We start from the raw sequence: 12,428 nt of genomic DNA, 5'->3' as shown, positions 1-12,428 counted from the left end.
AGGAGCTGAGGGAGGTAACTCCCTACCCCCCCCCCCCCCCACACACACACACGAAAGTTTTTTTTAACCATGTCAGCTCTGAACAGTGAAAAGGGGGACTATGGAGCCCTGTATGCCATCTTCTTTCAAGCAAATATAAGAAGTAGTTAAAATATTTAATCAAATGTAAAAAGTAACTAAAACATTAAATCACACCAAGTATATTATCCTTTCCTTATCCTTTCTCCTTTGAAGATAAATACTACTACTACAAAAAAAAAAAAAAAAAAAAAAAAAGCTGGACAACTCCACATAAATATTCATAGCAAAAATGTATTATCACTTTATCTTTATTATCATCATCTGTGAAACAAGAAATGAAATGAAAGTTTCTTCAAAGTGCATTGTGAATAAGTGTTCCAGTGTAAGCGGACAAGGTCTTCCAATGATGGCCTGGGGCAGGTTAGTATACTTCAGGTTGATATCATGTCAACAAGATGCAAGGACACTGTCAATCATAATTGGGGGAGAGGCATGCGTGGGTACCTTCCAAAAACTAATATAGTATAGGCTAAGATTGATTCTTCCCTCCGAGGTAAATGCGGTTTTTTTTCTGTTTAAACAATGAATAGGTATGAAAACGCTGAATGCATTTCAAACGTAGGTGTATATACAATGCAATAATGAAATATGGGTCTTACTCTCATACGACACCCCCGAGTTCAAACTGACAGGATGGTGACGACAGCAACGCCCCCAGCCGACAATCTAAGATTGGAAGTGTAAGAGCGGGCAATTGTGAGGCGGGATGGACATACTGCGTTTCACTCCAGAGGAGTACACGGACGCGAAGTGAGAGCGAATTTCTTCGGGCAACCGCCTTCAAATCTCATGTGATCCTACGCCAGTGCATCGCACCTGAGGATATTTTCTTTACTACCACAAAACATCGAATGTTTCGTCTTTTCCCCATGGTGTGCTTCTGTGAATTCGACCCTTCAATCCATGCGAACTCTTCGCTCTGGGAAATGTACAAATAACACTCCGCTCTTAGCCCGGACCTCGAAAAACCGCCGCAGAAAAATTAATCATAAATGGACTGAAATCCAAGCTACTGGAGATGGGTTAGTACCACCATGTAATATTCTCTTTTCATTACTGTCATATTCCTCTTACGCCCATGTTTCTAGGTCGTTCTTGAAAGTTGAATGCCCTTTGAGGCTAGAACCAAAACCTTCATATGCCATATTTAGGTCACGCTTGTTTGGTTGTCGTGTTTCTCTTCTAAGGCTGATGTGCATTTTCTCTCAAGTGTGAGTGAGTGTTTTTCCCTTTTGTGTATTGTTTTTATGTACAGACACATGTGTCTGTAACAGTCTCATTTTTTAATTAATTAGATATATAAAGGTGTTCTTTTGACATTTTCTGAATCTTAACAATATTGTTAGTTGATTAAATAAAAATGATGATAAAATAAGGTTTCAAAAATGGAAATAAACACATCTTTACAGTTTGTCAGATTCAATCATTCACTATGTTCAGAATCTCAGAATGGAGCAAATAGGACATTTGAAATTGTTCTATTGATATATTTCCTATGTCAACAATTTTCTTAGTTGATCATTTAAAAATGCCAGTAAATTGCTCATTTTGTTTTATGTAAAAAAAGGTGTTAAAAATGGGAAAAAAATCATTTCAATACAGTTATCTCTTGTTTACATTTTGGTATTTTGAAGGTGTGACTCTGAACTTTTATGACCTTGAAGACATATCCATGTCAAATTTGTTGAATAAACATTATACTTTTATTTGATTATTAAAACTTGATGGTCATTATGCTGTTAAGCATTATCTAATATTGCATCAAAACTGAAGCCATCCATATTTTGGGCACTGCCTCCACCGTGACCATTAAAGGAAAACCATGTCACTTTCACTTCTCCAAATTTAAAAAATCAAACAAAGAAAAGAAGTATAGGACTTAAACATAGCTTCAGTTGAAAAACCTGTCTTATCTCTAGAATCCAAGCTAAGGTTAGTAAATTTTATTTTTTGAAGAAGTGGGATGGGTAAATTGAAAATATCTAATCTTGTTTTTCATTTCTTTTTACAGGACGAAGAAGATGATGAGCGACCCCACCCGGACATGGACTTCACTCTTGGATCCACTCTAAGGTTAGTAAATTTTATTTTTTTGAAGAAGTGGAATGGATAAATTGAAAATATCTAATCTTGTTTTTCATTTCTTTTAACAGGACAAAGAAGATCAGCGACCCCACCCGGACATGGACTTCACTCTTCGATCCAAGTTAAGGTTAGTAAATTTTATTTTTTTGAAGAAGTGGGATAGGTAAATTGAAAAAATCTAATCTTGTTTTTCATTTCTTTTCTCAGGACAAAGAAAATGATGGGCGACCCCACCCAGACATGGACTTCACTCTTGGATCCACGCTAAGGTTAGTAAATTTTATTTTTTTGAAGTGGTGGGATGGCTAAATTGAAAAAATCTAATCTTGTTTTTCATTTCTTTTTACAGGACAAAGAAGATGATGAGCGACCCCACCCGGACATGGACTTCACTCTTGGATCTAAGCTAAGGTTAGTAAATTTTATTTGTTTGAAGTGGTGGGACGAGAAAATTGAAAAAATCTAATCTTGTTTTTCATTTCTTTTTTCAGGACAAAGAAGATGATGAGCAACCCCACCCAGACATGGACTTCACTCTTGGATCCACGCTAAGGTTAGCAAATTTTATTTTTTTGAAGTGGTGGGATGGCTAAATTGAAAAAAATCTAATCTTGTTTTTCATTTCTTTTAACAGGACAAAGAATATGATGAGCGACCCCACCCGGACATGGACTTCACTCTTGGATCCAAGCTAAGGTTAGTAAATTTTATTTTTTTGAAGTGGTGGGACGAGTAAATTGAAAGAATCTAATCTTGTTTTTCATTTCTTTTTTCAGGACAAAGAAGATGATGAGCAACCCCCCCCCCCCCCCGACATGGACTTCACTCTTGGATCCACGCTAAGGTTAGTAAATTTTATTTTTTTGAAGTGGTAGGATGGCTAAATTGAAAAAATCAAATCTTGTTTTTCATTTCTTTTTACAGGACAAAGAAGATGATGAGCGACCCCACACGGACATGGACTTCACTCTTGGATCCACGCTAAGGTTAGTGAATTTAATTTCATTGAAGAAGTGGGATGGGTTAATTGAAAAAAATCTAATCTTGTTTTTCATTTCTTTTTACAGGACAAAGAAGATGATGATCGACCCCACCCGGACATGGACTTCACTCTTGGATCCACTTTAAGGTTAGTAAATTTTATTTTTTTGAAGTGGTGGGACGAGTAAATTGAAAGAATCTAATCTTGTTTTTCATTTTTTTTACAGGACAAAGAAGATGATGAGCGACCCCACCTGGACATGGACTTCACTCTTGGATCCACGCTAAGGTTAGTAAATTTCATTTATTTGAAGTGGTTTGATGGCTAAATTAAAAAAATGTAATCTTGTTTTTCATTTCTTTTTACAGGACAAAGAAGATGATGAGCAACCCCACACGGACATGGACTTCACTCTTGGATCCAAGCTAAGGTTAGTAAATTTTATTTTATTGGAGAAGTGGGATGTGTAAATTGAAAAAATCTAATATTGTTTTTCATTTCTTTTTACAGGACAAAGAAGATGATGAGTGACTCCACCCGGACATGGACTTCACTCTTGGATTCAAACTAAGGTTAGTAAATTTTATTTTTTTGCAGTGGTGGGACAAGTAAATTGAAAGAATCTAATCTTGTTTTTCATTTATTTTTTCAGGACAAAGAAGATGATGAGCGACCCCCCCCCCCCCCAGACATGGACTTCACTCTTGGATCCACGCTAAGGTTAGTAAATTTAATTTTTTTTGCAGAAGTGGGATAGGTAAATTGAAAATATCTAATCTTGTTTTTCATTTCTTTTTACAGGACAAAGAAGATGATGAGCGACCCCACCTGGACATGGACTTCACTCTTGGATCCACGCTAAGGTTAGTAAATTTTATTTATTTGAAGTGGTTTGATGGCTAAATTGAAAAAATGTAATCTTGTTTTTCATTTCTTTTTACAGGACAAAGAAGATGATGAGAAACCCCACACGGACATGGACTTCACTCTTGGATTCAAACTAAGGTTAGTAAATTTTATTTTTTTGCAGTGGTGGGACAAGTAAATTGAAAAAATCTAATCTTGTTTTTAATTTCTTTTTTCAGGACAAAGAAGATGATGATCGACCCCCCCCCCCCCCCCAGACATGGACTTCACTCTTGGATCCATGCTAAGGTTAGTAAATTTTATTTTTTTGAAGAAGTGGGATGGATAAATTGAAAGAATCTAATCTTGTTTTTCATTCATTTTTACAGGACAAAGAAGATGATGAGCAACCCCACACGGACATGGACTTCACTCTTGGATCCAAGCTAAGGTTAGTAAATTTTATTTTATTGGAGAAGAGGGTTGGGTAAATTGAAAAAATCTAATATTGTTTTTCATTTCTTTTTACAGGACAAAGAAGATGATGAGCGACTCCACCCGGACATGGACTTCACTCTTGGATTCAAACTAAGGTTAGTAAATTTTATTTTTTTGCAGTGGTGGGACAAGAAAATTGAAAAAATCTAATCTTGTTTTTAATTTCTTTTTTCAGGACAAAGAAGATGATGATCGACCCCCCCCCCCAGACATGGACTTCACTCTTGGATCCACGCTAAGGTTAGTAAATTTTATTTTTTTACAGAAGTGGGATAGGTAAATTGAAAATATCTAATCTTGTTTTTCATTTCTTTTTACAGGACAAAGAAGATGATGAGCGACCCCACCTGGACATGGACTTCACTCTTTGATCCACGCTAAGGTTAGTAAATTTCATTTATTTGAAGTGGTTTGATGGCTAAATTGAAAAAATGTAATCTTTTTTTTCATTTCTTTTTACAGGACATAGAAGATGATGAGCAACCCCACACGGACATGGACTTCACTCTTGGATCCAAGCTAAGGTTAGTAAATTTTATTTTATTGGAGAAGTGGGATGGGTAAATTGAAAATATCTAATCTTGTTTTTCATTTCTTTTTACAGGACAAAGAAGATGATGAGCGACTCCACCCGGACATTGACTTCACTCTTGGATTCAAACTAAGGTTAGTAAATTTTATTTTTTTGAAGTGGTGAGACGAGTAAATTGAAAGAATCTAATCTTGTTTTTCATTTATTTTTTCAGGACAAAGAAGATGATGAGCGACCCCCCCCCCCAGACATGGACTTCACTCTTGGATCCACGCTAAGGTTAGTAAATTTAATTTTTTTTGCAGAAGTGGGATAAGTAAATTGAAAATATCTAATCTTGTTTTTCATTTCTTTTTACAGGACAAAGAAGATGATGAGCGACCCCACCTGGACATGGACTTCACTCTTGGATCCACGCTAAGGTTAGTAAATTTTATTTATTTGAAGTGGTTTGATGGCTAAATTGAAAAAATCTAATCTTGTTTTTCATTTCTTTTTTCAGGACAAAGAACATGATGAGCGACCCCCCCCCCCCCCCCCCAGACATGGACTTCACTCTTGGATCCATACTAAGGTTAGTAAATTTTATTTTTTTGAAGTGGTAGGATGGCTAAATTGAAAAAATCTAATCTTGTTTTTCATTTCTTTTTACAGGACAAAGAAGATGATGAGCGACCCCATCCGGACATGGACTTCACTCTTGGATCCAAGCTAAGGTTAGTAAATTTTATTTTTTTCAATTGGTGGGACGAGTAAATTGAAAGAATCTAATATTGTTTTTCATTTATTTTTACAGGACAAAGAAGATGAGCTACTCCACCCAGACATGGACTTCACTATTGGATCCAAGCTAAGGTTAGTAAATTTTGATTTTTTTGAATTGGTGGGATGGCTAAATTGAAAAAATCTAATCTTGTTTTTCATTTCTTTTTACAGGACAAAGAAGATGATGAGCGACCCCATCCGGACATGGACTTCACTCTTGGATCCAAGCTAAGGTTAGTAAATTTTATTTTTTTCAATTGTTGGGACGAGTAAATTAAAAAAATGTAATCTTGTTTTTCATTTCTTTTTACAGGACAAAGAAGATGATGAGCAACCCCACACGGACATGGACTTCACTCTTGGATCCAAGCTAAGGTTAGTAAATTTTATTTTTTTGAATTGGTGGGACGAGTAAATTGAAAGAATCTAATATTGTTTTTCATTTATTTTTACAGGACAAAGAAGATGAGCGACTCCACCCAGACATGGACTTCACTCTTGGATCCAAACTAAGGTTAGTAAATTTAATTATTTTGAAGAAGTGGGATAGGTAAATTGAAAATATCTAATTTTGTTTTTCATTTCTTTTTACAGGACAAAGAAGATATTGAGCGACCCCAACCGGACAATGACTTCATTCTTGGATTCATGCTTAGGTTAGTAAATTTTATTTTTTTGAAGTGGTGGGACGAGTAAATTGAAAAAATCTAATTTTGTTTTTCATTTCTTTTTACAGGACAAAGAAGATGATGAGCGACCCCACACGGACATAGACTTCACTCTTGGATCCACGCTAAGGTTAGTGAATTTAATTTTATTGAAGAAGTGGGATGGGTTAATTGAAAAAAATCTAATCTTGTTTTTCATTTCTTTTTACAGGACATAGAAGATGATGATCGACCCCACCCGGACATGGACTTCACTCTTGGATCCACTTTAAGGTTAGTAAATTTTATTTTTTTGAAGTGGTGGGACGAGTAAATTGAAAGAATCTAATCTTGTTTTTCATTTCTTTTTACAGGACAAAGAAGATGATGAGCGACCCCACCTGGACATGGACTTCACTCTTGGATCCATGCTAAGGTTAGTAAATTTCATTTATTTGAAGTGGTTTGATGGCTAAATTAAAAAAATGTAATCTTGTTTTTCATTTCTTTTTACAGGACAAAGAAGATGATGAGCAACCCCACACGGACATGGACTTCACTCTTGGATCCAAGCTAAGGTTAGTAAATTTTATTTTATTGGAGAAGTGGGATGTGTAAATTGAAAAAATCTAATATTGTTTTTCATTTCTTTTTACAGGACAAAGAAGATGATGAGTGACTCCACCCGGACATGGACTTCACTCTTGGATTCAAACTAAGGTTAGTAAATTTTATTTTTTTTTGCAGTGGTGGGACAAGTAAATTGAAAGAATCTAATCTTGTTTTTCATTTATTTTTTCAGGACAAAGAAGAAGATGAGCGACCCCCCCCCCCCCCCCCAGACATGGACTTCACTCTTGGATCCACGCTAAGGTTAGTAAATTTAATTTTTTTTGCAGAAGTGGGATAGGTAAATTGAAAATATCTAATCTTGTTTTTCATTTCTTTTTACAGGACAAAGAAGATGATGAGCGACCCCACCTGGACATGGACTTCACTCTTGGATCCACGCTAAGGTTAGTAAATTTTATTTATTTGAAGTGGTTTGATGGCTAAATTGAAAAAATGTAATCTTGTTTTTCATTTCTTTTTACAGGACAAAGAAGATGATGAAAAACCCCACACGGACATGGACTTCACTCTTGGATTCAAACTAAGGTTAGTAAATTTTATTTTTTTGCAGTGGTGGGACAAGTAAATTGAAAAAATCTAATCTTGTTTTTAATTTCTTTTTTCAGGACGAAGAAGATGATGATCGACCCCCCCCCCCCCAGACATGGACTTCACTCTTGGATCCATGCTAAGGTTAGTAAATTTTATTTTTTTGAAGAAGTGGGATGGATAAATTGAAAATATCTAATCTTGTTTTTCATTCATTTTTACAGGACAAAGAAGATGATGAGCAACCCCACACGGACATGGACTTCACTCTTGGATCCAAGCTAAGGTTAGTAAATTTTATTTTATTGGCGAAGTGGGATGGGTAAATTGAAAAAATCTAATATTGTTTTTCATTTCTTTTTACAGGACAAAGAAGATGATGAGCGACTCCACCCGGACATGAAGTGGTGAGACGAGTAAATTGAAAGAATCTAATCTTGTTTTTCATTTATTTTTTCAGGACAAAGAAGATGATGAGCGACCCCCCCCCCTCAGACATGGACTTCACTCTTGGATCCACGCTAAGGTTAGTAAATTTAATTTTTTTTGCAGAAGTGGGATAAGTAAATTGAAAATATCTAATCTTGTTTTTCATTTCTTTTTACAGGACAAAGAAGATGATGAGCAACCCCACCTGGACATGGACTTCACTCTTGGATCCAAGCTAAGGTTAGTAAATTTTATTTTTTCGAAGTGGTGAGACGAGTAAATTGAAAGAATCTAATCTTGTTTTTCATTTATTTTTACAGGACAAAGAAGATGAGCGACTCCACCCAGACATGGACTTCACTATTGGATCCAAGCTAAGGTTAGTAAATTTTGATTTTTTTGAAGTGGTGGGATGGCTAAATTGAAAAAAATCTAATCTTGTTTTTCATTTTTTTTTACAGTACAAAGAAGATGATGAGCGACCCCCCCCCAGACATGGACTTCACTCTTGGATCCATGCTAAGGTTAGTAAATTTTATTTTTGAAGTGGTGAGATGGCTAAATTGAAAAAAATCTAATCTTGTTTTTCATTTCTTTTTACAGGACAAAGAAGATGATGATCGACCCCACACGGACATGGACTTCACTCTTGGATCCAAGCTAAGGTTAGTAAATTTTATTTTTTTTGAAGAAGTGGGATGGATAAATTGAAAATGTCTCATCTTTTTTTTTATTCATTTTTACAGGACAAAGAAGATGATGAGCAACCCCACCCGGACATGGACATCACTCTTGGATCCACTCTCAGGTTAGTAAATTTTATTTTTTTGAAGTGGTGGGATGGCTAAATTGAAAAAATCTAATCTTGTTTTTCATTTCTTTTTACAGGACAAAGAAGATGAGCGACTCCACCCAGACATCGACATCACTCTTGGATCCACGCTAAGGTTAGTAAATTTAATTTTTTTTGCAGAAGTGGGATAGGTAAATTGAAAATATCTAATCTTGTTTTTCATTTCTTTTTACAGGACAAAGAAGATGATGAGTGACCCCATCCGGACATGGACTTCACTCTTGGATCCACGCTAAGGTTAGTAAATTTTATTTTTTTCAATTGGTGGGACGAGTAAATTGAAAGAATCTAATATTGTTTTTCATTTATTTTTACAGGACAAAGAAGATGAGCGACTCCACCCAGACATGGACTTCACTATTGGATCCAAGCTAAGGTTAGTAAATTTTGATTTTTTTGAAGTGGTGGGATGGCTAAATTGAAAAAAATCTAATCTTGTTTTTCATTTCTTTTTACAGGACAAAGAAGATGATGATTGACCCCACACGGACTTGGACTTCACTCTTGGATCCAAGCTAAGGTTAGTAAATTTTATTTTTTTTGAAGATGTATGATGGATAAATTGAAAATGTCTCATCTTTTTTTTTATTCATTTTTACAGGACAAAGAAGATGATGAGCAACCCCACCCGGACATGGACTTCACTCTTGGATCCACTCTCAGGTTAGTAAATTTTACTTTTTTGAAGTGGTGGGATGGCTAAATTGAAAAAATCTAATCTTGTTTTTCATTTCTTTTTACAGGACAAAGAAGATGAGCGACTCCACCCAGACATGGACATCACTCTTGGATCCAAACTAAGGTTAGTAAATTTTATTTTATTGAAGAAGTGGGATGGATAAATTGAAAACATCTAATCTTGTTTTTCATTTGTTTTTCCAGGACAAAGAAGATGATGAGCGACCCCATCCGGACATGGACTTCACTCTTGGATCCAAGCTAAGGTTAGTAAATTTTATTTTTTTGAATTGGTGGGACGAGTAAATTGAAAGAATCTAATATTGTTTTTCAATTATTTTTACAGGACAAAGAAGATGAGCGACTCCACCCAGACATGGACTTCACTATTGGATCCAAGCTAAGGTTAGTATACTTTGATTTTTTTGAAGTGGTGGGATGGCTAAATTGAAAAAATCTAATCTTGTTTTTCATTTTTTTTACAGGACAAAGAAGATGATGAGCGACCCCACCTGGACATGGACTTCACTCTTGGATCCACGCTAAGGTTAGTAAATTTTATTTTATTGAAGAAGTGGGGTGGATAAATTGAAAATATCTAATCTTATTTTTCATTCATTTTTACAGGACAAAGAAGATGATGAGCAACCCCACACGGACATGGACTTCACTCTTGGATCCACGCTAAGGTTAGTAAATTTTATTTTTTTACAGAAGTGCGATAGGTAAATTGAAAATATCTAATCTTGTTTTTTATTTCTTTTTACAGGACAAAGAAGATGATGAGCGACCCCACCTGGACATGGACTTCACTCTTGGATCCACGCTAAGGTTAGTAAATTTCATTTATTTGAAGTGGTTTGATGGCTAAATTGAAAAAATGTAATCTTTTTTTTCATTTCTTTTTACAGGACATAGAAGATGATGAGCAACCCCACACGGACATGGACTTCACTCTTGGATCCAAGCTAAGGTTAGTAAATTTTATTTTATTCGAGAAGTGGGATGGGTAAATTGAAAAAATCTAATATTGTTTTTCATTTCCTTTTACAGGACAAAGAAGATGATGAGCGACTCCACCCGGACATTGACTTCACTCTTGGATTCAAACTAAGGTTAGTAAATTTTATTTTTTTGAAGTGGTGAGACGAGTAAATTGAAAGAATCTAATCTTGTTTTTCATTTATTTTTTCAGGACAAAGAAGATGATGAGTGACCCCCCCCCCAGACATGGACTTCACTCTTGGATCCACGCTAAGGTTAGTAAATTTAATTTTTTTTGCAGAAGTGGGATAGGTAAATTGAAAATATCTAATCTTGTTTTTCATTTCTTTTTACAGGACAAAGAAGATGATGAGCGACCCCACCTGGACATGGACTTCAATCTTGGATCCACGCTAAGGTTAGTAAATTTTATTTATTTGAAGTGGTTTGATGGCTAAATTGAAAAAATGTAATCTTGTTTTTCATTTCTTTTTTCAGGACAAAGAAGATGATGATCAACCCCCCCCCCCCCCCCCCCCCCCCCCAGACATGGACTTCACTCTTGGATCCATGCTAAGGTTAGTAAATTTTATTTTTTTGAAGAAGTGGGATGGATAAATTGAAAATATCTAATCTTGTTTTTCATTCATTTTTATAGGACAAAGAAGATGATGAGCAACCCCACACGGACATGGACTTCACTCTTGGATCCAAGCTAAGGTTAGTAAATTTTATTTTATTGGCGAAGTGGGATGGGTAAATTGAAAAAATCTAATATTGTTTTTCATTTCTTTTTACAGGACAAAGAAGATGATGAGCGACTCCACCCGGACATGGACTTCACTCTTGGATTCAAACTAAGGTTAGTAAATTTTATTTTTTTGTAGTGGTGGGACAAGAAAATTGAAAAAATCTAATCTTGTTTTTAATTTCTTTTTTCAGGACAAAAAAGATGATGATCGACCCCCCCCCCCCCCCAGACATGGACTTCACTCTTGGATCCACGCTAAGGTTAGTAAATTTTATTTTTTTACAGAAGTGGGATAGGTAAATTGAAAATATTTAATCTTGTTTTTCATTTCTTTTTACAGGACAAAGAAGATGATGAGCGACCTCACCTGGACATGGACTTCACTCTTGGATCCACGCTAAGGTTAGTAAATTTTATTTATTTGCAGTAATGGGACAAGTAAATTGAAAGAATCTAATCTTGTTTTTAATTTCTTTTTTCAGGACAAAGAAGATGATGATCGACCCCCCCCCCCCCCCCCCAGACATGGACTTCACTCTTGGATCCATGCTAAGGTTAGTAAATTTTATTTTTTTGAAGAAGTGGGATGGATAAATTGAAAATATCTAATCTTGTTTTTCATTCATTTTTACAGGACAAAGAAGATGATGAGCAACCCCACACGGACATGGACTTCACTCTTGGATCCAAGCTAAGGTTAGTAAATTTTATTTTATTGGAGAAGTGGGATGGGTAAATTGAAAAAATCTAATATTGTTTTTCATTTCTTTTTACAGGACAAAGAAGATGATGAGTGACCCCACCTGGACATGGACTTCACTCTTGGATCCACGCTAAGGTTAGTAAAATTCATTTATTTGAAGTGGTTTGATGGCTAAATTGAAAAAATGTAATCTTTTTTTTCATTTCTTTTTACAGGACATAGAAGATGATGAGCAACCCCACACGGACATGGACTTCACTCTTGGATCCAAGCTAAGGTTAGTAAATTTTATTTTATTGGAGAAGTGGGATGGGTTAATTGAAAAAATCTAATCTTGTTTTTCATTTCTTTTTACAGGACAAAAAAGATGATGAGTGACTCCACCCGGACATTGACTTCACTCTTGGATTCAAACTAAGGTTAGTAAATTTTA

This window comes from Lingula anatina, chromosome 2 (genome assembly GCF_051362555.1).
Source record: "Lingula anatina isolate TDL-2025a chromosome 2, LinAna3.0, whole genome shotgun sequence".
Classification (NCBI taxonomy): Eukaryota; Metazoa; Brachiopoda; class Lingulata; order Lingulida; family Lingulidae; genus Lingula; species Lingula anatina.
This window is presented reverse-complemented; position numbering follows the sequence as displayed.